At 41.2% G+C, this 24,668-nt stretch overlaps 1 pseudogene; it reads left to right on the top strand.

Moving 5' to 3' along the window:
• Positions 1 to 18,460: 18,460 nt before the first annotated feature.
• On the top strand, positions 18,461 to 19,121 carry LOC102247902 (annotated as a pseudogene).
• The last annotated feature ends 5,547 nt before the right edge of the window (positions 19,122 to 24,668 follow it).

Below are 24,668 nucleotides of genomic sequence, written 5' to 3'. Positions count from 1 at the left end.
GACTGCTCTAGAGAAGGCTCCACTTGCTGATTTCTACCACCAAGAAGTGGCAAGAGAGTGACGGCTGAGAGTGGGCTGACACCTGGTTTGAATTCTGGGTTGTGACTTTCTTGTGTGGCCTTGGACAGTTACTTAAATTCCCTACATTTCAGTTTTCTCATCTGAAAAGGGACATCAATGGTTGTAGAGACCACAATAGTGGTTAAGATTGAAAAGGCTCCACTTGCTGATTTCTACCACCAAGAAGTGGCAAGAGAGTGACGGCTGAGAGTGGGCTGACACCTGGTTTGAATTCTGGGTTGTGACTTTCTTGTGTGGCCTTGGACAGTTACTTAAATTCCCTACATTTCAGTTTTCTCATCTGAAAAGGGACATCAATGGTTGTAGAGACCACAATAGTGGTTAAGATCGAAGGAGAGCCCTGACCGGTTTGGCTCAGTGGATAAAGCGTCGGCCTGCGGACTGAAAGGTCCCGGGTTCGATTCCGGTCAAGGGCATGCACCTTGGTTGCAGGCACATCTCCAGTGGGAGGTGTGCAGGAGGCAGCTGATCGATGTTTCTAACTCTCTATCCCTCTCCCTTCCTCTCTGTAAAAAATCAATAAAATATATATATATTTTTAAAAAAGATCAAAGGAGATTAGGAAAGTAGATTCATAGGATGTTAGATGGTACACATGGCGTTCTAGGTGAATGCTGGCCGATGAAGATGATGGGGGAGTAGCACACTGGTGGTCACGGGGGTATGTTCCTGACGAGGATATAGAGAAGTTCGCTCAATGGGTCATCTGCTTTCCCCTTGCTGCCCTAGACATGTCCTACAGCACCAACTGTCAGATGCAGTGGGGTCCCCTCACCTTGTGCTGCTTATGTAGAAAAGAATAACAACCCTCCTTTCTAGTAAAAGGAGTGACAATAGAGGGAAGGAGAAGGGAAATGAGGCAGGACTAAGGATTGGCCTAGTGGTGGTGGTTCTTTCTTTCAGTTTGCCTCAATGCCAACCCAGCCTAGTGGTGCCTCAGGGAGTAGTAGTGCCTCAGGGAGTCTTTCTCTGCATCTCCCTGTCTTAGCATCCTGTGCTTTCCTCCTAGTTCCTCTCACAAAATAATTACACATTTATTTGTGTAGTTACTTGTTAATCATGACTCCTCACCAGACATGACAGCAGACACCGTTTCTGTCTTGTTCACCACTCCCTATTCTAGTTTCTCCATACAGTAGGCTCTCAACAAATATTTGCAGAGTAAATGAAAACATGAATCTGTCACACACTGTCTGGTTCTTTGTTTCTGGGAATATGAAGAAGCAAACTGGATTAAGTTTGTGACAAAACTGCCTCAATTTATCAGATGGCCCTGACTGGACTGTTTCATGTATCTCTCCAGAAGAAATTTTAGGTGAGACAGAGAGAGAATAAACAACTTCTCATTTGGAGTAATGCAGCCTCATTCTGCCTAGATCAACAGTCAAACATAGGTTTCACCCACATCTATAGAGTCAGTCAAGGATTCATTTAATTTGGATCAGGCTTTGCGAATTCAGTAAGGAGTTAGACAGACAATGTCCTCAATCCTCAAAGAATTTGCCTTTTAATGGGAGAGATCCAAAATTAAAAAGCAGAAAATATAATTTCAGGTAGAATGGGAACCACGTTGAAAATAAAGCATGGAGAGGTGAGGTATGTGATAGTGACTAAGGGTTGGAAGGAATAATATAGATTTGGGAAGGCTTGTGGAGATGGTGATTGAATTGAGACTCAAATGACAACTCTATGAAGATCTGTGTGGAGAAAATTCCAGGAAGAGGAAGAAGCAAATGCCCTAAGGGACAAGCTTGGTATGTTTGAGGAGGAGACATAAGTCACTGGAGCATACTGAGCTTCCATATAGTGTAATGAGCTAAGTCAAACAGGGAGGTAAGAGCTGGATCCTGTACAGCATTGCAGGTCTTGATAAAGCATTTGCCCTTTTTCTAGGTGCGATGGGAAGACAGAGAGTGTTAGCAAGGAAGAATGGGTTGTTAGGAATCAGGAGCCTATTTTAGTAGAAGTGAAAAATGGAGGCTTGGATTATAAGAGTAGCTGTGGATATGAAAAGACATAGTGTGACCTGCTGATTGATAAACTGGATATGAAGGGAAAAGTGGGATCAATCATGATTCCTAAGGGTGGGTTTGGGCAACTGGGTGCATAATGGACCATTTACTCTTTCGGGTTAAACAGGAAATAAATAGGTTCTTGAGAAAAAACAAATCCTACAATGTTCTGTTTTGTCTATGTTAAGTTTGAGGCACTTTTAAGACAAACATTTGGAGATGTCACATACAAACTACCAAAGGTCATTTTTAATTTGTGTAGTTGGCTACACAAGTTTCGAGCTCAATGGAGATGGAACTGTGGCGTCACCAGCTATGATGACGCTTAACTCCATGGTTGTGAATGAGATCATTGATGGGAAGTATGTCGATTAAGAAGAGGAGAGTGGAGGAAGACAAACACCTTGAATATTTGAGCCTATAATCTGTGCTAACTTATTTTAGGGTCTGAATCATCCTGATAGTTATTTCAATTCTTCGCCACACTTTGCATTTGTACCTCTGACGGGTCGCCTACTTTTTATTAATGAGGTATTTGGTTATAAAACTTGTTACTGTAAGCTATCCGTAATCACATTCTGGAAATCAGTTGGTGGGTAACAGATGCACACATGACAAAGGGAAATGCCAAAACCCACTTCCCATGGCTGTTCCTCTTGATTGCACACATCTATTTTTAACACTCACGATTGCAAGGCAAAGTCCTTGTCACTTGAGAAAACTGTGTTTCCCAACGGAGGCACCTGGACACAAAGAGTGGCGTGTCCTGTGTGCCAACATTTACTGCTGCTGATTTGGCAACAGAACTCAAACCACAGGAAATTTAAGAATGACCTTTGCTAGTTTGTGTGTGTGTGGGTGTGTATATGGGTGTGTGTGTGGGGGCGGGGGAAGGGGGTGGTGGTAAGTGGTTGCAGATAATCTGCCTTATAGTTGTTAAGGGTTTCCTAACATGTCAAAATTTCTCAGAAAGCTTTGCTAATTTAAGACTTTTGGATTAATTATCAGAAGTATTTACTCATCCATTTCCTAAGAGCTCAGGCTTAATAAACTCTCAGCTAAGTGAAGTTCATTTTTTTTCTAACACATGGTAGGTTGTTTTTTTTTAAAAATATATTTTATTGATTTTTTACAGAGAGGAAGGGAGAGAGAGAGAGAGAGAGTTAGAAACATCGATGAGAGAGAAACACCGACCAGCTGCCTCCTGCACATCTCCCACTGGGGATGTGCCCGCAACCCAGGTACATGCCCTTGACCGGAATCGAACCTGGGACCTTTCAGTCCGCAGGCCGATGCTCTATCCACTGAGCCAAACCGGTTTTGGCAACATGGTAGGTTTTGATCCAATAACTTGAGAGAGGCCTGGACTGGTTTGGCTCAGTGGATAGATCGTCGGCCTGCGGACTGAAGGGTCTCAGGTTCAATTCCAGTCAAGGGCATGTACCTTGGTTGTGGGCACATCCCCAGTGGGGGGTGTGCAGGAGGCAGCTGATTGATGTTTCTCTCTCATCGATGTTTCTAACTCTCTATCCCTCTCCCTTCCTCTCTGTAAAAAAATCAATAAAATATATTTTAAAAAAATAACTTGAGAGAGGAAACTTGAAGAGTCAAAGCATAACAGGAGCTGTGTTTCCATGATTGAAAAACTAATTATCACTTAACAGTTTGTACTAGCTACAAATAAATGGTTTACTTGGAGAAGTCAAAATCAGTTATTCCAGCTAAGTGGCACCACTTAAAGGCAGCCTGTTTTTAAACCAGAAGCCCTTGGTTTGGATCCAGACTCTAAAACTTACTGGTTTCTATTACTGTAGCAAAGTCATCAAATACTTTTGGTTTTTAAGTTTCATCATCTGTAAAATGGGTATTATAGTTATAGCTTCCCCAGAGACCTATAAAGATTGAAATGTGGCATGTAAACCTTTCTAAAAAATAACTTTTAATTGGTTTTTAGAGAGAGAGGAAGGGAGAGGAATAGAGAGATAGGAACATCAATGATGAGAAAGAAACATCATCTATTGGCTGCCTCCTGCATGCCCCTTAATGGGAATTGAACCCGCAACCCAGGCATGTGCTCTGACTGGGAATTGAACCAGTGACCTCTTAGTTAATGGGTCAATGCTCAACTACTGAGCTATACCAGCCAGGTCCAGATAAACCTTTAGATGGTGGAGAAAAACTTACTATTTTTCCCGATTTTGTTCAGGAAGACAAAAGAATTCCTGTCTCCAAGAATCTTTGGAGTTTATTAATTCTTAGCCACATGACTGGGCTTTCGTTGTCACATCTCACTCTACTAGGCAGATGTGGGTGAATGTAAATCTACATGACAGTGATTCAGGATGGTCCATTAAGAATGCAATGACCTTGGTTACATCAGATAGGGAAGAATGCAACAACTTTTGGCTTGTCACACAAAACTGCATTCTCTTTCACACTTCACTATTCCGAGCTTCATATGACTCACTACTCCACACCCTGTCTAGCCCCACTTACAGGAGGTTTTAATGCTCCTTTCTTCAAAGTTAGAGTTATTGGTGGTGGTGGTGGTGGGGAAATGGAACAATACTCATTGACCTTAAGAATGCCTAAATGATGGACCCCAGCAATTACAATTGAGGAATTTATACTTCAAATAGAATCACAAAAGTACCCAAAGATATATGGGTAAGACATTGCAGCACTGATTGTAATACTAAAGAACTAAAAACAACCTAAGTCCTAGGGATTTTTAGCCTATATATGCTTATGTCATATATGCTTATGTCATGATCATAGATCAATTTTTTCTATATATGTCAAAATTAGTTAAACCTAAATTAGCCTAATGGAAGGTTTAGATGCCAATGTTCCCTTCAAGACAACAGAATGAGAACTTATATTAGAACATCCTGGTTTGAAGTTACAAAAACCAACTTAAGCTACACCTAAAGGAATATCTTTTCAATATACATATATGTTTTTATTGATTTTAGAGAGAGAGGAAGGGAAAGATAGAAACATCAATGTGAGAGTGAACATCGATGGGCCACTTCCTGTATGCTCCCTACTGGGGATCTAGCCTGAAACTAGGGCATGTACCCAGACCAGCAATCAAACCAGTGACCTCTATGGTGCATGGGACCATGTTCAATACACTGAGTAACACCGGTTGAACTAAAGGAATATCTTTTTATAAGAGGATATTGACTTATGGAACCCCATGGCAGGAAGCCCAGCTGGGACTCAGGAATGACTGGAAGTATAAAATCATTGTGTGCTCAGGCCATAGCCTCTCTCCATCTCTTGCCTCTGCTTCTCTCCACATTTCTATCTCCTTTTAGTCTTTGTATTCCTGCTTTTGCTGCTCCCCAGTCCTCATGGCAGAACCTGGTGGCCTATGGCTCTCAAACCCAAATATTACAAAACCAGTCAAGTGGAGAGACTCTCTTTCCTTTGATCCTAGCTCCAAATGACCTAAGAGTCTCTGAGGAGCTCAGCTTGTGCCCAGTTTCCAGCCCTTGTCCAGTCAAGAGTGGCTAGTCCTGTAGTAGCAAAGGACTACTGAGGGCCCATTCAGGTTGAGAATTAGGAATGTCATTGTGGGAAGATGCTCCAAAGAGCATCCCAAACAAGAGTGTGTAGTAGACAAACTCTTGGCAAACTCCAGGCACTGGCTCTCTAGGTACAGGCAATGTATTTTATTTGCCAAGTCACTAATTCATTTTTTGGGGGTCATGCCTGATTTATTTTGCTATGAAAGTTCATATTGAAGAACTTGTAGTAAAGTAACTGGTTATAAAAGAGAAAATTTTGAGGGCTATAAAGTACAATAGACCTTTGAACAACATGGGTTTGAACTGCACAGGTCCACTTATATGCAAATTTTTCCCCCAAAAAATATATAGTCAGCCCTCCATATCCCCAAGATTTTGCATTTGTGGATTCAACCACTTGCGGATGAAAATAGTATTTCAGATTCGTGGTTGTGAAGCAGAGGGCTGATAGTATACATTGTTCTACACTACTGTATATAAGGAACTTGAGCTTCAGGGATTTTGGTATCTGTGGGGGTCCTGAGACCAATCCTCTGCGGATACTGAGGGAGCACTGTTGTTAAGTTTTGGGGGAGTAAAAAATTATATTTGGATTTTCAACTGATTGGGTGTCAGTATGCCTAACCCTGTTGTTCAAGGGTCAACTATATATTTGGTAGCTTAATTATGCTAGTAGCTAATCAATTAATACAGATTGGAGTCACTTGGTGACTGATGCAACTCAACCATCACATATTGGGCCGTGTTGAAATTATGAGAAATAAATACTTTGTTTCACCAGAAGATATTACTTCTTCTCAGTCTTCAATCAACTGACATATCAGGAACTGACTAAAGGATTATGTGGTTTTTTAAATATATTTTTTTTATTGATTTCAGAGAGGAAAAGAGAGGGAGAGAGAGATATAAACATCAATGATGAGGAAGAATCATTGATCAGCTACCTCTTGCATACCCCACAATGGGGATCTAACCTACAACCCAGGCATGTGCTCTGACCGGGAATTGAACTGTAACCTCCTGGTTCACAGGTCGACGTTCAACCACTGAGCCAACCGACCTGGCAAGAATTGTTCAAATATATTTTTAAGATGTATTGGAATGAAAATAAAAGACTATGAGTATTCTACATAGAAGTTGTATATTTGTATCCACCCACCCATCTATCCATCCATCCAACCATCCATCTAATACAAAAACCCAAATAAAGGAATAGTCATTAAACTTAGATTTTCTGTATATCTATCTTTGAATTTCAAGATAGTCTGTTGTTTCTACAAAAAGGGAAAAACAGGTAGCTAATTTAATCCCTCATTAGACTAAGTCCCATAAGGTCAGGGCCCATGTTCCTCTTGTTTACTGCTATGTCCCCTCACATTCATCATGTCTGCTGCTTAATAATTATCTCTAAAAAATACCCTTTGCTTATTGAATGGAAACATAGAGGAAAGTGCACAGATCAAAAGTGCATAGCATGATAAAATTTCATGATGTGAACACTATCACCAAGATCATGGAACACCATATTACTAGCACACCAGAAGACCCTCATGCTCCTTCCCAGTGTCTACCCCTAAAGGTTAAACACCATTCTGACCTTAATCACCGTAGATTAGGTTTGCCAGATGTGGGACCTCAGGTAAATGGAATTATGCAGTATGTACTCATTTGCATCTGATCTGGCTTCTTTTGCTCAACATTATGCTTGAGAGATTCACCCAATCCTTGCATGTAGTTTAAATCTGTTCATTCTTTTCCTAAATAACATTACCTTATATAGATATATCACAATTTATTCATTATTCTGTTGATGAATATTTAGGTTTGGGGCTCTTAAAGGTAATATTAATATTCTTGACTATGTCTTTTGGCTTACACAAACAAAAATTTCTGTTGGAAATATACATAGAAATAGAACTGTTGGGTCATGTGAGTAAATTCCCCCATGAATATGTTGGACATTAGTAGAAACTTAACAAAATTTTTAACTGGTTATACCAATTTACATTCTTCTTAACAAGTAGATGAGTTTCAGTTATTCCTCAATGCTTGCCAACAACTTGAAATTATCAGTCTTTTAAATAATAGCCATTTGGTGGATCTGTAGTGGTATCTCATTGTGGCCTTAATTTGCATTTCTCTGATGACTAATAATGTCGATCACCTATTCATATGTTTTTGGTGATATGAATATCCTTTTGTGTAAAGTGCTCTTTAAATCTTTTGCACATTTTTACTTTTAGTTGTGCTTTTGGTCCTTTTTCTCTTTAAAGGAGTTCCACATATATTTTGGATATAAGTCCTTTGTTCAGATATAGGTTTTACAAATATATTCTCCCACTCCATGGTTTGCCTTTTCACTCTCTTAGTGGTAGTTTTTGATAAATAGGACTTATCATTTTAATGTGATACACTTAATCAAGCCTTTCTTTTATGGCATTTTAATGCTTTTTGTGTCTAGTTTAAAAATCTTTCACTAACTCAGGGCAAGAAGATACACTCCTATGTTTTCTTATAGACACTTTATTGTTTTGCCTTTCACACTTAGATCTAAAATATAACTGAATTGGTTTTTGTGTGTGGTAGGGTCAAAATTCAATATCTAATTGTCCTAGCACCATGAAAAGGCCATCTTTTGTCATAATTCAAGTGATTATATATGTTTGCATTTATTCCTGGATTCTCTATCCTGTTCCATTGTTTAATTTGTCTATTCTAGTGCCAATACCATATTCATTAATTATTGAAGCTTTACAATGACTCTTAATATTTAACTTCATTCTCCTCAATGTTACCTTGGCATTCTTGGCCTTTTGCATTTCCATTAAAATTTTAGAATCTCTTTGTCAATTTCCACAAGAAAAACCTTCTGGGATTTTGGCTAGCTATTGGATTAATAGATCAAATAGAAGAAAACTGATACTATTTACATTGAATCTTCCAATCACTGAACATGGAATATCTTTTCATTTATTTAACATCATCTTTACTTTCTTCTTATAATATTATATAGGTTTTTTGGTATAGAGGTTTTTCCCATCTTTTATTAAATTTATACTTTAAGTATAGGATGTCTTACTGCTATTGTAAATGTTCCTGCTTTTTGTTTCATCTCATACTAGACTAAATTAGCTTCATAGAATGGTACAGGGCACACTTCATAGCCATAGAGCATCTTCAATTTGTTGTAATACCTGGGAGCTCCCCAGGTACACAGTTTCTATTGTCCCCTCACTGACATGCAGTGTGTATGCATGCTACAGGAGTATCTTATCATCCTTTTCCCCCAGCTGTATTCATGTATAATTGCCAATAAAAATTATATATATTTAAGGTGTATAACCTGATGGCCTGATTGTGTGTACAATGTGAAATATTCACCATATATTTAAAACAGTCAATATATGGAAACAACCTAAATATCCATCTACAGATGAATGGATAAAGAAAATGTGAGACACACACACATACATACACAATAGAATATTAGCATAAAAAAGAAGGAAATCCTGCCATTTGTGACAACATGGATGAATGAAACTGGAGGGCATTATGCTACGTAAAATAAGCCAATTACAGAAGGACAAATACTATATGATCTCACTCATATGCAAAATCTAAAATAGTCGAACTCATAGAAATAGAAAGTAGAATGGTGGTTGTGGGGGACTGGGGAAGGGGGAAGTGAGAGGATTTTGGTCAAGGTGTACAAAGTTTCAGCTATGCATGATGAGTAAGTTCTGGAGGCCTGGTGTACAGCCACAGGACCACAGTTGATATTGTATCATGTACTTGAAATCTGCCAAGTGGATAGATTTTGGGTGTTCTCACCACAAAAAAAGTTAAATGTTATTGTTTTTAAACTTTTTGTTGTTCTTTTCTTTTGTACTTTATGTGCATTTAATAAAGAGTTAACTAGACAAATCAAAACAAATCAATTCAAGAAAAGGTAAAGCTAGTTATTTGGTATCACTTCAACAAAAATTAAGTGGTTAACATTTTTTCCACTTTAGAACAGAATATAGAAAAGTGCATATGTGAGGTGGATGGCATTCGGAAAGAGAACAGCGGTAGAATTGAGAACAGACAGGCAACCCCTCTCCCTTCCAGTTCTAATCACTAGACCAGTGGTTTTCCTTTATTGAACCATCTGGCCTACAGATGTGAGTTGTTTGACTGTCACAATAAATTTTTTAAGTAAATTGAATCAACATGTACAATTGGGAGATCTAGATTTTCTTGAAAAATTGGAAATCTGACACACCAGGCTTCCATTTCTGTGGAGCCACAGTAGGCGGAAGCCGAGCCAAGCAGTGGTGTCCTGGGTCTCTCATGCCCTTGGGACTTACTGTCTTTTGCAGAGGACTCATTTAGCTCCCAGACTAGCTTCATTTTTAAAATTCCCTTTATATCAAAACTTCTTAAAAAGAGTTGTTTAAACATGTTTCCACTTTCTTACCACCTAGTTCTCTCCTCCTCCTCCCTTTAGCTGGCTTTGTCCCCATCCACTCAGCACATTTGCTCTTTTCAATGTCTTAGCTGACTGGAATCCTGCCACATCCAGTGGCCAATTCTTTTATCTTCATCATATGTGGTCTCTTGCTATATAGCAATTACCTTGATTATGTCCTCCTAGAAGCCACGCTCTTAAAGGCTTTCATGATGCCATGCTCCCCTTATCTCCCTCTGTCATTGGAGGTTAGTTGACCGTCTCTCTGCCGTGTTTTTACTACCCTGTTAGATTCTAAATGTTGTGCTGCAGAGCTCTGTCCTCACCTTTCCTATCTTCCCTATCTACCTTCTCTATCAAAATGAGCTTATCCAGGAGGCAGAGTCTTCATCATGCTCGCCCCTCTATCTCCAGTGTCTATAAAAATGCTTGACAAATGTTGGTGGAATGATTGAGCACAAACATGGGGAATGAGGATTCCCAATGGTTCTTGCTTTCCGGTATCATCAAGCTTTCTCCCACTCCTGCCTTCTCCCTGCTGACAGATGAGCTCTTTGCATGGGATTGAAGAGACAAAGCATTCATTAAAAAATTAATTAATTTAACAAATACTTATTGGAAATTTAAAAGTGCAGAAAGTGAAAAGTTCCTGTTCTTGCATTTTATATATATGGTCATGCCAGTTAAAAAAATATATAATTACAATGCAAAAAAAAAAAAGAAGTCAAATGGAATCTGGAGCCTCTACATCAGATATGACTCAATAATTCTCCTGATGGGGTTAGGATGTCTTTAGAGAACCTTTTTTTTTCTTTTTAAATCTCATTTAGATATCCTCTTCTAACATTTCTGAGAAAGCACACATGATGTTTTTATTGTTTGTCAAATTTTGCTTCACTATTAATAATAATTATACCAAAAAAACCCCCACAAATCTAATTTATAAAGGTTCTCCTGCTGTCTGAAAATAGTGTTCCTATGAACTCCTTCACAAACTGAAGTGGGGTGAAGCGAATAAGCAATCACCTTAGGACACATTTTGCTGATGGATGCACAAAACAAGTAACATTGAAGCACAGATGCTCCCAGACACAGGTCAGAGCTCTGGCAGCTTGATGCTGAGATGCTGAGTGTGGTTCCTGGGGAAGGAGCTCAGCAGAGCTGCTCTCGCTGCTCTGGGCTCATGCTGCCTCTATGACATCAGTGCCAATGGGTAGTACTAATCAAGGTCTTGCATAAAAACAAGGTGGCGTAAAGCAAACTTTCAAAAAGCAGAGGATGCCTGTATTCTTTACCACTGCCATGGACAAATAACTTGTCATCATTTTTGTGGTTTTGGCGTTACTGTTTATCATGCAATTTGCAATGGATCCCAGAATTTCTGCATCAATGGTCATAACGGACTGAATTTTATCTTTGCCAAGTGTCACAATGAGGCTCTTTTCCAAAGATAAGTAACTATAGCTGTTCCTATGGAAAATAATACAATTATTAATAAATAATAATACAAGAATAAACTCTGTGTTTTGAGTATTCGCAACTGAAGACTTACTTTTGCCCAACCCTGTATATTAAAGACAAATGTCACACAAAAAAGGTATTATCCCTATTTGCATACATTAAGACTCAGAACGAACTGAGTAGCCTTCATTTTAGGCACAATGCTATACTTCATGGTGTCTATTTATTGGTGTTAAAGCTTAGAAGTCAGGGAAATTCTCTCCTTTCCCTAGCTGTAACTTCTTCCCTAGAGGTGGAGACTTTCCTTCCTATTAAACACTTTCTGTTAAACACTCACTTGCTGAGTACATCTAGATGACTTGTTTTGACTTAGCCAAAAGGCTTCTTTCCACATGTGTATGGAGCTTTCTAAATAGGGTGTACACAAACCACTCCTGCATCTTATGAAGTTGCTATAAGAATAGGACAAGGTCTGGTTATTTAGGAAGCAAACTAACACATAAAGGAAAGGCTGTGGGGACCATAACAGGGCTGCCTGGATGGCTACTTGCTGGGTGTAAGCCTCTGAGCCATTTTATAAAGATGATGAATTACAGCATATGTCTAATCACATGACATCTGAGCCCAGCTGTCTGGGAGTGAAAGTTAGGGTGATATGTGTCAGCTCTAGGCGAGATCCAATATTCAAGGCAAGAAACATTCTCTATTCTTTCCACGCATATCTCTCCACCTGTGCTTTTGATGCTAGGCTCCTAATAATTCTTGCTCTCTGGTGTGTCAAGATTTCCACCACTCCTGGATTTTTTCTCTCTGCTGACAAATGAGCTCAAATCACCTCTTTAGGTGAGATTGAGGCTATATGGTCTTAATTCAAGAATTAATTAAATTAACAAATATTTATTGAGCAGAAGCTAGGGTCTTATTCTAGACTTTGTAGATACAGAGGTAGACAAGCCAGTCAAGATGCTTTTCTCGGGAAATTTGCCTTCTGGGGTAGAAGGGGGTGATGGTGGGGAAGACAATAAACAAATGCTGATACACATTATCCTAGGTGCCTTCAAGTATTGACGTTGTGATGCTGGACATTATCCTAGGTGCTCAAGTATTGACTGCTGTTCCATCTTCACAGCAACTTTAGGAACTGTGTACTATTCTCATCTCTATCTTAGAGATGAGACACCAAGGCCTAGCAAAATGAACTATCATTACACAGCTAGTAAGTGAAGGTCAAGACTCAAGCTCAGGCAAGCTGCATCTGGTTTCCTTACACATTATGCTAAATGCCTTAGGTCTTTTTATTTCATTTCTTTAACAGACCTGCCTATATAACTCCAAAATATCCCTCAAAGTACTAGTAGCTCTCCTCAGTATTTCATCAGGATCAAGAACCACAAGCATTCATCATCATCTATATATTGTATTGTGTGCCTACCACCCAAAGTCAAATCTTTGTCTGACACCATATATTTGAACCCTTTATCCAGATGATGTACCATAGAATTGTACACTTGAAACCTACATAATTTTATTAACCAATGTCATCCCAATAACTTTAATGGAAAAAAAGAATAGGAAATATGCAATTGCAGCCATTTCCTACAATATTGAATTATGCAAAAAGCATATGTGGATAGATAAAAAGTAGAGAATACTCATTATATTTAGATATTATATATATATATATTTCGGAGAGGAAGGGAGAGGGAGAGTGAGAGAGAAACATCAATGATGAGAGAGAATCATTGACAGGCTGCCTCCTGCATGCGCCCCACTGGGGACCAAGCCTGCAACCCAGGCATGTGCCCTTAACTGGAATCAAACCCAGGACCCTTCAGTACGCAGGCCGACACTCTATCCACTGAGCCAAACCGGCTAAGGCTATTTTATTTTAAATAAGGGTTCTACACTCCACATAAAAAAAAATGGAAAGAAAGAACCACAGCATTGACACAAATACCCTATAGACCTCACTCAAAGGCTGCACCCGTAGTTCTGAACTCAGCCCTGGGGGACACTCTGCAAGGCTGCTGTTCAAGCTCAAGGGAAAATAGTTTTTTCTTTCTTGCCTTTGCTATAACTGTTTCTTAAAGTAAACCCAAGAGTGGTTATTTTTAATCTTTCACCCTAATTATAACGGTGATTCAAACTCACATAAAATTTTATACATGAAAAGAGACATAAAATTCTTCCTTCCTATCCCTTCTTCCCAGAGGTAACTACTGTTTCTTACACATGCTGCTCCAGAAATTCATGGTTTTTGTTCTTATGTAAGCAGGAACATACATATTTTTTGAATGCATTAAAAATACTTATTGAGCATCTACTAGGTACCAGGCACTGGAACTACTGTAGGAAATAATACGAAGATCCTGCCATTGTAAAGGTTTTTGTGATTTCAAACTAGAGAATGACCCAGAATTCCACAAGTTAGTTTCTCATTTTCTGAATATATTTATACAAAAGCCAAAAAAAATCTGTTTTAATTAACTGCTATTGCATCTAAATCTCGTGGTGAGGAGAGAGAAGAGGAGCTAGGATGGACTTTAAGTAACCAGCTTAAGTGAAGTCTTTGATTTTTTTATTTTTTGCATTTGGGTCTATGTCTTTGTTTTCCCAGGAATAAAATGTCTTTTGGGCATTGACCAAAGAACAACTTTGACACTTCCCTTTATTTTTAGGAATTTATAATCTTAGAGAGGCAGCACTATCCTCCGTCGCCATTCCCAGGTCTGAAAATTTCAGAAGCTGCTATGTTTTAATTTTAATTTTTTTTTTTACTTGTAGTAGGTCCTTGAAAACTCTACTCTCTCAATTAAATTTGTATTTAACTTAAAGCTAGGCTCCGTTTAAAAGTACCTCTTTTGTCATTCAGACAGAATGGAGACATGGTCTCATGAATTCTGCAGTTATTCAGCTGTTACCAGCCAGCAGCTACACCAGGTGCCATGTACACCCTTTCTTCACTAGTCAGAAAGCACACCCTCCTGAATGCTTCTGATCCAGCACACAGTAGGTACTTCATAATTGTGCCTGAATGTGACCATTTTATTTATTTTTTTAAATATGTTTTTATTGATTTTAGAGAGAGGAAGGAAGAGGGAAAAAGAGATAGAAACATCAATGATGAGAATCTTCAATTAGCTGCCTCCTGCATGCCCCCTACTAAGGATCGAGCCTGCAATCCAGGCATGTTCCCTGACCAGGAATCGAACCATTATCTCCTGGCTCATGAGTTAATGCTCAACCACTGAGCAACACCGGCCGGGATGAATGTGACCATTTTAAATGTGAGTCTTGCTCCTTAAAAGAAGTGGAGAACAAAGCCCAACTTCCAGTGCTGTGTGCCAAAGGAACTTTTAAGAAACTCTATTAGCTAAACCAACAGTGGCGACTTCCTGATAGAGCGAGAGGTAAGAGGCACTTCCCAGCATTGACAACCTATTTGGTCTGGTCAGGGTGTTGACACAGTGCCCCGATGAAGTGAGCAATAAAATAATGTATGCAATTTCTACCTCAACCAGAACAGTATCCTGGCTGTCAGGTGTTAGGAAAAGGCTCTCAGTGACAACTTAATATGTTTAAAATATTTCAAAAGTGCTTCTTCAAGTGCTTTCAAGTGCCCCAGAAACCAGTTACAGTTGATGGAGAGTCAGTCCCTCCTTTATTCTTAATCCGTAGTCATTAACAGTTAAACTTGAGGACTAAACAAGCCATTAGCTTTAAGATAGTGCTTTCAGATTTTAGAAGTTTTAAAATCCCAGTGTTCAATGATCTTTGATGTTTGATCACTTCTTTTCATGCTTTATTTCCTAAGAAGTTGGCCATTGAGGCTCCCAGACAGGCTGTGCTCTCTCACGAGGTAATGGCAAGCCCGGAACAAATGGGGTGGTCCTCATCCCTCATCTGTCTCTTGAGATCCTCACTTGCTATCAAAGTCAAACTTCCTGGTCTAAACTTTGCTGGCTCCATTCTCATCCTGTATGAAAGGACTGGAACATATATTTGCTTCCCCAAGTCTCCTGGGTACCTCAACTCTTTTCAAAGAACTGTTCAAATGAACAGATGCTACATTGTAGACTTTATACAGGAAGCAACTAGTGGCTGTGCTCTGCCTCTTTGGCAGTTTCTTCCTCAATCGACTGTGGGAAGAGGGATGTATGGGTCAATATTTTCTGCTCATTGCATAGTCAAAATTAATGTGGCCTCGCCAGTCCAGCTTTGACCTTACTATATCCATTCAGAAGGGAAAATAATCTATAATAAGTATTAGCCAATAATTCTGGGAAGAAATTGTATTTGACTTATGCCTTGTATACGTTAAGTGGTTTACTTTATACAGCTAACATCAAGTTAGTCTATATACAATGAACCTGGCCTTTCCAAAGTCCACCAAGTCAATCGCAATAAACTTCTGACTTAATTGAGGCCAGTGGGGGTGGTGATGAAATAAATGAAGGAAAAGCTCAGAAGGTCATCAACAGACCCGGAAAGTTTGAGGGATCAAAGCTATGATGGTGAGGAGCAGTTAATGTGAAGAGATTTGGGGAATCTGATGTGCTCTATCCAACATCCATCCTTTCTGTTTCCTTGTTAACAGAACTCCAATTGTATTCAGGGGTTCACCCTTCTCCTCACAGGCTTGGGCTTCAGAGGAGAGTGACCCACCCCTAGCCTGGAGATGGATCTGACGGAACTAAGTCAATCACAGAGCCTAGGCCACTTGCCAATGACTGGTTTAGGCATGAGTATGTGACACAACTCTGGCCACAGAGACATGAGGGGAAGTGTACTGGGGGAGCTTCTGGCAAAGCTTCTCATCTTAGAGAGGATCCCACGGAAGAGTTGGTTTCTTCCTCTTCTGGATGCTGTTGTCATTGGATATGACTCCCGAACGGCTGCAACCACCCTGTGACCATGGGAAGGGGAGATGAGATTGCAGGCTTACCAGACAAGGGGACACTTGGGCAATGGCAGAGCACAGAGACGAAAGGATCTCAACCCTAATAACTTCCCCAAGCCTCACACTCACTCATCGCTGGAGCTGCTCACTTTAGAAATACTTGGTGTATAAGGTAATAAGTTTTCTCATGTCTTAAAGTATTTTGAGCTGGGGATTTGGGGGTCAGGGGCATCCTAACTAAAGATTCAATTCAATTCATTCAATCAATCAATCATTCAATACCTACTTTCTTGGTGGTGACTCTGAGTCAGGCACTGTACTAAGAGACATACACAGATATTAAAAAAACGAAGTTAGATATGGTTATGTACCTGGTTTTGCTTGATAAAATGTGAGCAGAAATGGCATGTGTTACTTCTGGAAAGGAACTTTAAGAACCACTATGGTATTTATCATGCTTCCTTTTCTCTGTCATGATGCTGAAGAATTACATATTGAGAAAGAACTTCCGTTCACCTGCCTCTCCAATGGCCAAGTTGAGCAAAATCCTACCCCTTCCTTCCCACATTGGATGTGTAGCAAGATAAAAAGAAAAATAAATGTTGTCTTGAGCCATCATGAATTTGAAGTTGTTCATCATGCAAAGCCTGTCCTAGCTGACAAGCATTGTCTTGAGCCATCATGAATTTGAAGTTGTTCATCATCATGCAAAGCCTGTCCTGTAACGAGCTTAGCACAGAGCCTGGCACTCAGTGCACAAAAACCCATCCGCTGCGGATGCTGCTATTATTGTTTTGCTAGTTGTGGGCCCCCACCTAGAACAGTGAATTAATAAGGTCAGCAGCACCTATCTGGAAATGTACTCAGAATGGGACTGTTTAAAACCTAGTTATTTATAGGCTTGTCAAGTAGACAGGGTACCAATTAACTACAAAATACATGATTTTATTCAGAGCTTAGTCTTTAGACCTAAGCACCCTAAAATCCCAAATAAACAAGTCATCTTTAAACAATGCAAGTATGAAGTTTTACTTTTAATGTTATAAAGTTAATTATAGCAGGATCCATTAGAAATTTGACTTCCCTACGATTAAAAGGAAAAGTGACGTGTCGGCCAGTGTGGCTCAGTGGTTGAGTGATGACCTCCTTGACGGGGCACATGCCAGGGTTGCAGGCTCCATCCCCAGCAGGGGGAGTACAGGAGGCAGCTGATCGAGATCAGTGATATTCCTCTCATGGATGTTTCTATCTCTCTCTCCTTCTCCCTTCCCCTCTCTCTAAACAATCGGTAAAAAGAAAAACATATTAAAGAAAAAAAAGGAGAGAAAAAAAAGAGACCTGAGAGAGAATGGATAGAATATATAATGAAAATACGTTATTAAGGCTATTAGCAAAAATATAGTGATCAGCTAAGTAGGATCCCATAGTGCCAGTGCTGCTACTGAGTCCGGGGCATGATGTGGCGCCCCTCTTTCAGAGGAATCCTGATCATTAGAGATTGTGCTGGGAAGAGGAAGCAGGATGGCTCTAGTTTAGAAGCAGTCCCTTGAAGGCCCTCCACGGGGACAGGCAGGCTGTTCCCTTTTCAAATGCTTAAAGAGAAGCCCACTTGGGGTGGGTCCCAAAGGCCCAACAGGGAGCAAAGATGGAAGTGCGGGGGTGGGGGTGGGGGTGGGGAATGAGCTCAGCTCAACACTCGAAAGACAGGGGGGAGTGGCTGTCAGGCTGTGCCCCCGACCCCTGCCTACCTGGCAACTCGCGTACCTCCAAGCTCCAGGCTCCTCGCTCTGAACCCAGGAGCTCTGCAGCACCACAGGGTGCGGAACCGGCAGGCTGTGGGTGACCAGGCCTGCGGGGTCTTTGCCATCCCTGCACCAGGACCTCGGGAGAAAGCACCAGCAGTTCCCCATCCCCTCCCCCTCCTCCACGATTCTGGATTCTCTGCAGGGGCGCATTTTGGGGTTCCCACTGACTTCCAGGAAGGACGTGGGTGCCTCTCGAACCCCAGCTCGGACGGCCAACTGTGTTTGCTGTGGCGACCCTTCGCCCATGACCCTCAGGTGCCCGAAGCCCTTTGGGAATGGAGGGGAAGGGACGGGAAGGGACGCGGAGCAGGCGGGGAACGCGGGGTCCGAGAAGGAGCCGTCCCCAGAGGCAGCGCATCTGGCAAGGGCCTTGCGAGAGCTCAAACATGTTGGTACTGGGGAGGTCTGACTGTGAATGAAGCCAAAGAGAAATTAGAAGAGACACCAGAAGGGTTTTTCTTGATTAGAGATATTTCGAATCCAGACTACCTACTAACAATCTCTGTGAAAACATCAGCGGGACCGACTAATCTGCGAATCGAATATCAAGATGGGAAATTCCGATTGGACTGCATCGTCTGTGTCAAGTCCAAGCTGAAGCAATTTGACAGTGTGGTTCACCTGATCAACTTCTATGTCCAGCTGTGCAGGGATAAGCGGGCCGGCGCAGAAGCCCCCCAGGCCGGCTCTGTCCACCTGCCTCTGACCAAACCGCTCTACACATCAGCACCACCGCTGCAGCGTCTCTGCAGACGCACCATCAACAAATGCACCCATGCCGTCTGGGCACTGCCTTTACCAAGAAGACTGAGAGATTACCTGGGAGAATATACATTCCAGGTATAAGTGTTTCCCTTTGTCTACACATGCCGCAGATAGAGTATCTCCGAATGCAGCTACATAAAAGAGAACCCAAACTTGAGTGACAGCTCTGCATAACTACCTGGAATTCTAAGAGCAGCTGAATCTCTCTAATCTCTCTCTGTGTCAAGAAGTAGCCAGGTCAAGTTCCTGCATATGTGTTCACCCAAGCAATGCATCCCTTCCAAGACTAGGACCAGCTGATCCTTTTAAGTTAAAGCTGAACTAACATTTTTACCAGAATGCCTTGCCTTTCTGAGGTCCCTTTCTTTCTGGTTGAAGTAAAGGACTCCACGGGGGAGAACTGAGGAAGGGGAAGGCAACTGAGGCAGGCTCCACTTCCATTTTACATGCCTGGTGATCTGAGTCTATGCTGGACAGGTTATAGTTTGCATCTGATGTACCCAGCGGTTTTGTGGATCAGATATGCTTGTGCGTGTTTATCCTTCATTTCATGCAATTAACCGAGTCAACCAAAAAAAAAAGGATCGTGAAACCCCATATTTGTCTTTTGACTTCCTGTTTGAACTTTCTCATGTGAATGAGCACTGTAGTGATCCATTTTAAGGGAGCCTTACTTCAGCAATATTTCAAACTGGTGCAAACAGAAAAGACTGCCTTTTCCTTTAAGGCTAAAGACAAGAATGTCATGCTATACAGGTACTATTCAATCCCTGTTAATAAAACCATGTAGATATAGACATTTTAGCCTTTAGCCTTTGAAGTAGCTGTGTTGCAATCCTGTTGACATGGATTTTTTTTTTTTTTTTTTTTTTTTTTGCAAATGGCTTTAGAAATTTCCAAGTTGTCCTTGAATTGTTTAACCATGGACATCAGCAGTTGTGTTCCTCCAGATACCTGCCTGCTTTTTCAAAGTGTTTCTTTACTGCAGTTACTATTTGATTAGAATCTGTTAAATAAAAAATGACTTAAAAAAGGAAAGACATTTGACCTCATAATAATTTAACTGCACAAAAATAAAATAATTATATCTGCACAACTATAAAATCTTGAAACAGTGAGCTGTCATTCAAAGTGTTTTAAAAGAGGATGAATAACCTGTGTGTATATATAGAATTCATTCAGAATTTATTGAGGATCTACTAAATGCCATGTGATCAGTGAGGAAGATAAAGATTAATATGATGTGATTCCTGATCACAGGGTATTTAATGAAAGTCTGTGATGGGTAAATAAATCAGTACAAAGATAATTATTTTGTGTGGTAATTGATACTGTAGAGTTTGTGCAAACTTTTATGGAAATATTAATTCTGCTTTGAATAATCAGAAAATACTGCATGGAAGTTATATTTGACTGGGTCTAGAATAATAGTTTGGAGTTTGCATTGCAGGGGAGTAAAATATCAATGGGGGGGAAACTCAGTGGATTTTAAAGTCCCCCAAATTCTTTAGAATTTACTCCATCCTGTAAAGGCAAGACAAACACAATGATGATCTAATGGGATAAGACATATAAAATGTATACATGAACTAAAGCCCCCCCCCCCCCCATTTCTTGAAAGCAAATAAAGAAAGAAGCAGCCTTCTTTATTTGGATGGAAAATTTGCCACTCTTGATTTCACTGGTCAAACACTTCAGGTGGATTGTAAAACCCTTCAGGAGCTGGGAGAACTTCTGGGCTCATCTGATGGTGGGACTTTACTGTGAGGCTTGTGTCCCTGCAGGTTTGCTTAGAAATGTAACTGGGAAAGATAGATGAATTTTGGAAAAGGGGTTGGTTTTATTTTGCTCTTCTGAAGGTATGTGCAAGACTGAAGTAGCCAGAAGGGATAAGAAACAGAAAGATGAATAATCGTCTCTATAACCAGAGTTACAGGGACCCCTGTAAGTAGGCATCCCTATAACCCACTTCTGAGAAAAGGAGCAGCAAGCCACTAAAACTGAAAATTCCTTTCTTTAGCCCCAATCCAGAATCAATACAAAAGGGGTTAAGCCCTGATGATTTTAAGATCTATCGTACTTGATGGTAAGGAGTAGCAGTGTGATACACTGAGAAGCCGTGGTAAAATGGTTCTAGGTTCAAGCCTGAAGTCCGTTTCCCAGCTCTATGACCTTGAGTGGGTTAGTTAACCTCTCTGAGCCCCAATAGTCTCATTTGCAAAGGCAATGCAAATATAGATCACACAGGGTAGCTGCAGGGATTACGCGGATGTTGATGTGTCTATATTAGCGTGCTAGCTCAGTACCAGCCACACAGCAGGCACTCATCTACACTAATAAAAGAGAAACATGGTAATTAGCGTACGACCGCTACCCTTTTCATTGGCTAATCAGTGAGTATATGCAAATTAACTGTCAGCCAAGATGGCGGCCGGCAGCCATGCACTGAAGCGAGCAGGGAGGCTTGCTTGCTTCAGTGACTGCGGACTCCAACGTTCCCCACCTCACTTGCCGGCCTCTCAGCTGCAACTCTAAGCAACTATGTACTATGTTGCAAATAAGAAGATAAACAAAACACCAGAAACCGGCTTTCATTCAGCCGGGCTTCAGCCGGACTGCAACATTGTATCGATGTTTTCAGCAGCGAGGCCTCAGAGCTAAAGCTGGCCCAGAATAAAAAAAAAAAAAGAAAACAAGGAGCGGTTGGGAGCTTCAGTCACTCGCTTCCGGAAAACAGCCCTCAGCCCCTCACCCAGACTGGCCAGGCACCCCAGTGGGGACCCCCACCCTGATCCAGGACACCCTTCAGGGCAAACCAGCCAGCCCCTACCCATGCACCAGGCCTCTATCCTATATAGTAAAAGGGTAATATGCCTCCCGGCACCGGGATCAGGGTGACAGGGGGCAGCGCCCAAACCCTCTGATTAAGAAAAAAAAAGGATTGCTGGCCTCCCACCCTCCCCCTTCCCCAGGCAGTACATGAATACAGCAAATAAAATGAATAAAGTCAGCCTTTTAAGCAAATGCCCAGGATAAGTCATTACTTGGCAAGTGGCTGTAACGTTTGTTTATAATGGTTCTTCACAGCATGACATCTACATCCAAGTACATGTCTTGATAAATATGGCATCAAAACCCATGCCTAAGGAAAAGCTGAGTGGGGATAAAATTATTCCATTTCCGAATGAAAGAGGTAAGGCACTATGACCATCTGTGATCTCGTATACAAGCAATGAGTTGACTGAACACATCTGCCATGTTTGAAAACCTATCTACTTGCAAATGTTTTAAAGGCAATGAATGAGACTTCAATTTCTCGGTATCTTTCACAGCACCTATCATTGTAGAAACTCATTTTCTCATTCAGGAAATATTTTTGGTCATGTACTACACACTATGCTAAAGGCTGAGATTATAGAGCAGTGGTTCTCAACCTTCTGGCCCTTTAAATACAGTTCCTTCGTTGCTACTTCATAACTGTAATGTTGCTACTGTTATGAATCACAATGTAAATATCTGATATGCAGGATGGTCTTAGGCGACCTCTGTGAAAGGGTCATTTGACCGCCAAAGGGGTCGCGACCCACAGGTTGAGAACCGCTGTTATAGAGGTTCACACATCTGACAGAGATACTGCCCTCATTGAGCTTAGATCTTAACCATGAAGAACAATTATCAAGTAATCCAACAATTACATAATGACACATAATACTTCTTTGATCTCTTCTTTGATTCTTCCAGTGAAATAAATTACTCCTTTCTCTGCTCTCCTACAGTACTTTTCTTATTTCTCCATTCAGCATTCATTACTGTCTGTCTTGTGATATGAATTTGGGTACATAACTCTGTCTAATTAGATTGCAATCTACTCAAGAATAAGGGCCTCATCTTATATTTGTGTTCCTAAACATCCTCTCCCTTCTCATACACACCCCTGCTTCCCACAACCTAGCCCACGCCTGCAGTTCCTACCACAATGCCTTACATGGTGGCAAAAATAAAGTAGAAATAAAGCTGACCCCTTTTATTAGCTTTCCTGTGTGGGTCATATTCATTTCATTTTATTTCTTAGTGCCTCAGTTTATACATTGGAGCTAAGAATTTGCCACTAGCCCCTTTGGGGCTTTGTAACTAAGAATAAAATGATGATCCTCAACAGAAAGGTAATCTATATATATAAAACCCTAATATGCAAATAGACTGAATGGTAGAACAACTGGTCACTATGATGTGCACTGACCACCAGAGGGCACGTGTGGAACATGGCAGGCGTCAGCAGCAGGTGGCAGAGCGCGGAACATGGCGGGCAACGGCTGTGATGGGATGGTGGAGCAGGTGAGCGGGGGTGCCAGACCAAGGTGGGGCACCAGTTGCTGTCATCAGGGCAAGCCTCTGGTGGTTACTGAAAATTCTTTGCTCCCATGCACCGAGGTCCCACTGGGGCACTTGCATCCATGCTGGTGCCAGCCCCGATTGCTCAGCGCTGTCAGCAGGTGTAAATGGTGGCTGCTGGCCCCAATCGCCCCTCAGGGCTTCTCTACCTCCCCCAGCTCAGGAGGGGCAATTGGGGCAGCAGCTGCCACTCGCACCCACTGACTGTGCCGGCCCCAATCGCTCCGTGTCATCAGTGGGTGTTAGCGGGGCCAGTGCCATCAGCACATATGAGCGGTGGTGGTGGGAGCAGGGCTGCAGGCACACGGGACCGGGGGCTGTGGTGGGAGGGGCCAGGCAGGGGCACAGAGGTTGGGCCGAGACCCGCCCCTGTGCCCACCGCAGCCTCGCAGCCCACAGTTCCTTTCAAGGTGCATGAATTCGTGCACTAGGCCCCTAGTAAACTATAACCATCAGCATTGTTTTACTCTTAGGAGAAATGCAAACAAAAAAAAAAGAAGTTAGGTATTAGTTTGGTCTTATTGGACTTTGGCTTTGAAAATCGATTCAACAAATTCGAGCACATATCCTGTGTGAGGCTCTGATTTAGTGCTGGGGACACAGTGGGAAACAGCACAGAAAAGTCCCTTCTTCCTTCGTGGAGTTACAATGCAGAAATAAACAAATAAACATGATGCTTTCAGATAGAGATTAGAGCTATGAAGAAATTTAAAAAAGAAAATGGGATACAGTATGCTTGTGCCAGGCATGAGGACACTGGCTGAACTTCCAACATTTGGGGAAAGATGTCCATTCCTGAAGGATGATATGAAGTGGACACAGAGTGTCAGATTGACCCAGTGACTGTATATTCCACAGCTACACACTTAGAATGTCTTAATGAAGTCAGGTTCCAGACAAATTGGTTCATTCATTTCAAAGGGATTCATTTTAGGACGCCCACACTTCTTTTGGTCTCAGGCAAGTTAGATTACTCATGCACTAAGTATTTTTAAAATATATATATTTTTTATTGTTGACAATATTACAACTGTCCCCCATTTTCCTGTTCTTTGTCCGCCCACACACCTAGCCCTTACCCCACCCCAGGCCTTCACCACACTACTGTTTGTGTCCATGGGCTATGCATATAAGTTCTTTGGTTAATCTCCTCCTGTTCCCCCAACCCCTCCCCTCTGAGATATGTCAGTCTGTTCCATGTTCCCATGCCTCTGGACTTTGAATTTCTAGTTTGATCTTGAAAATACACACTTTGACTAAAAAAAA

The sequence above is a fragment of the Myotis brandtii genome, unplaced genomic scaffold, assembly GCF_000412655.1.
Source record: "Myotis brandtii unplaced genomic scaffold, ASM41265v1 scaffold1498, whole genome shotgun sequence".
Classification (NCBI taxonomy): Eukaryota; Metazoa; Chordata; class Mammalia; order Chiroptera; family Vespertilionidae; genus Myotis; species Myotis brandtii.
Note: the sequence above shows the minus strand (reverse complement) of the source record. Positions and strands in the feature narration are given on the sequence as shown.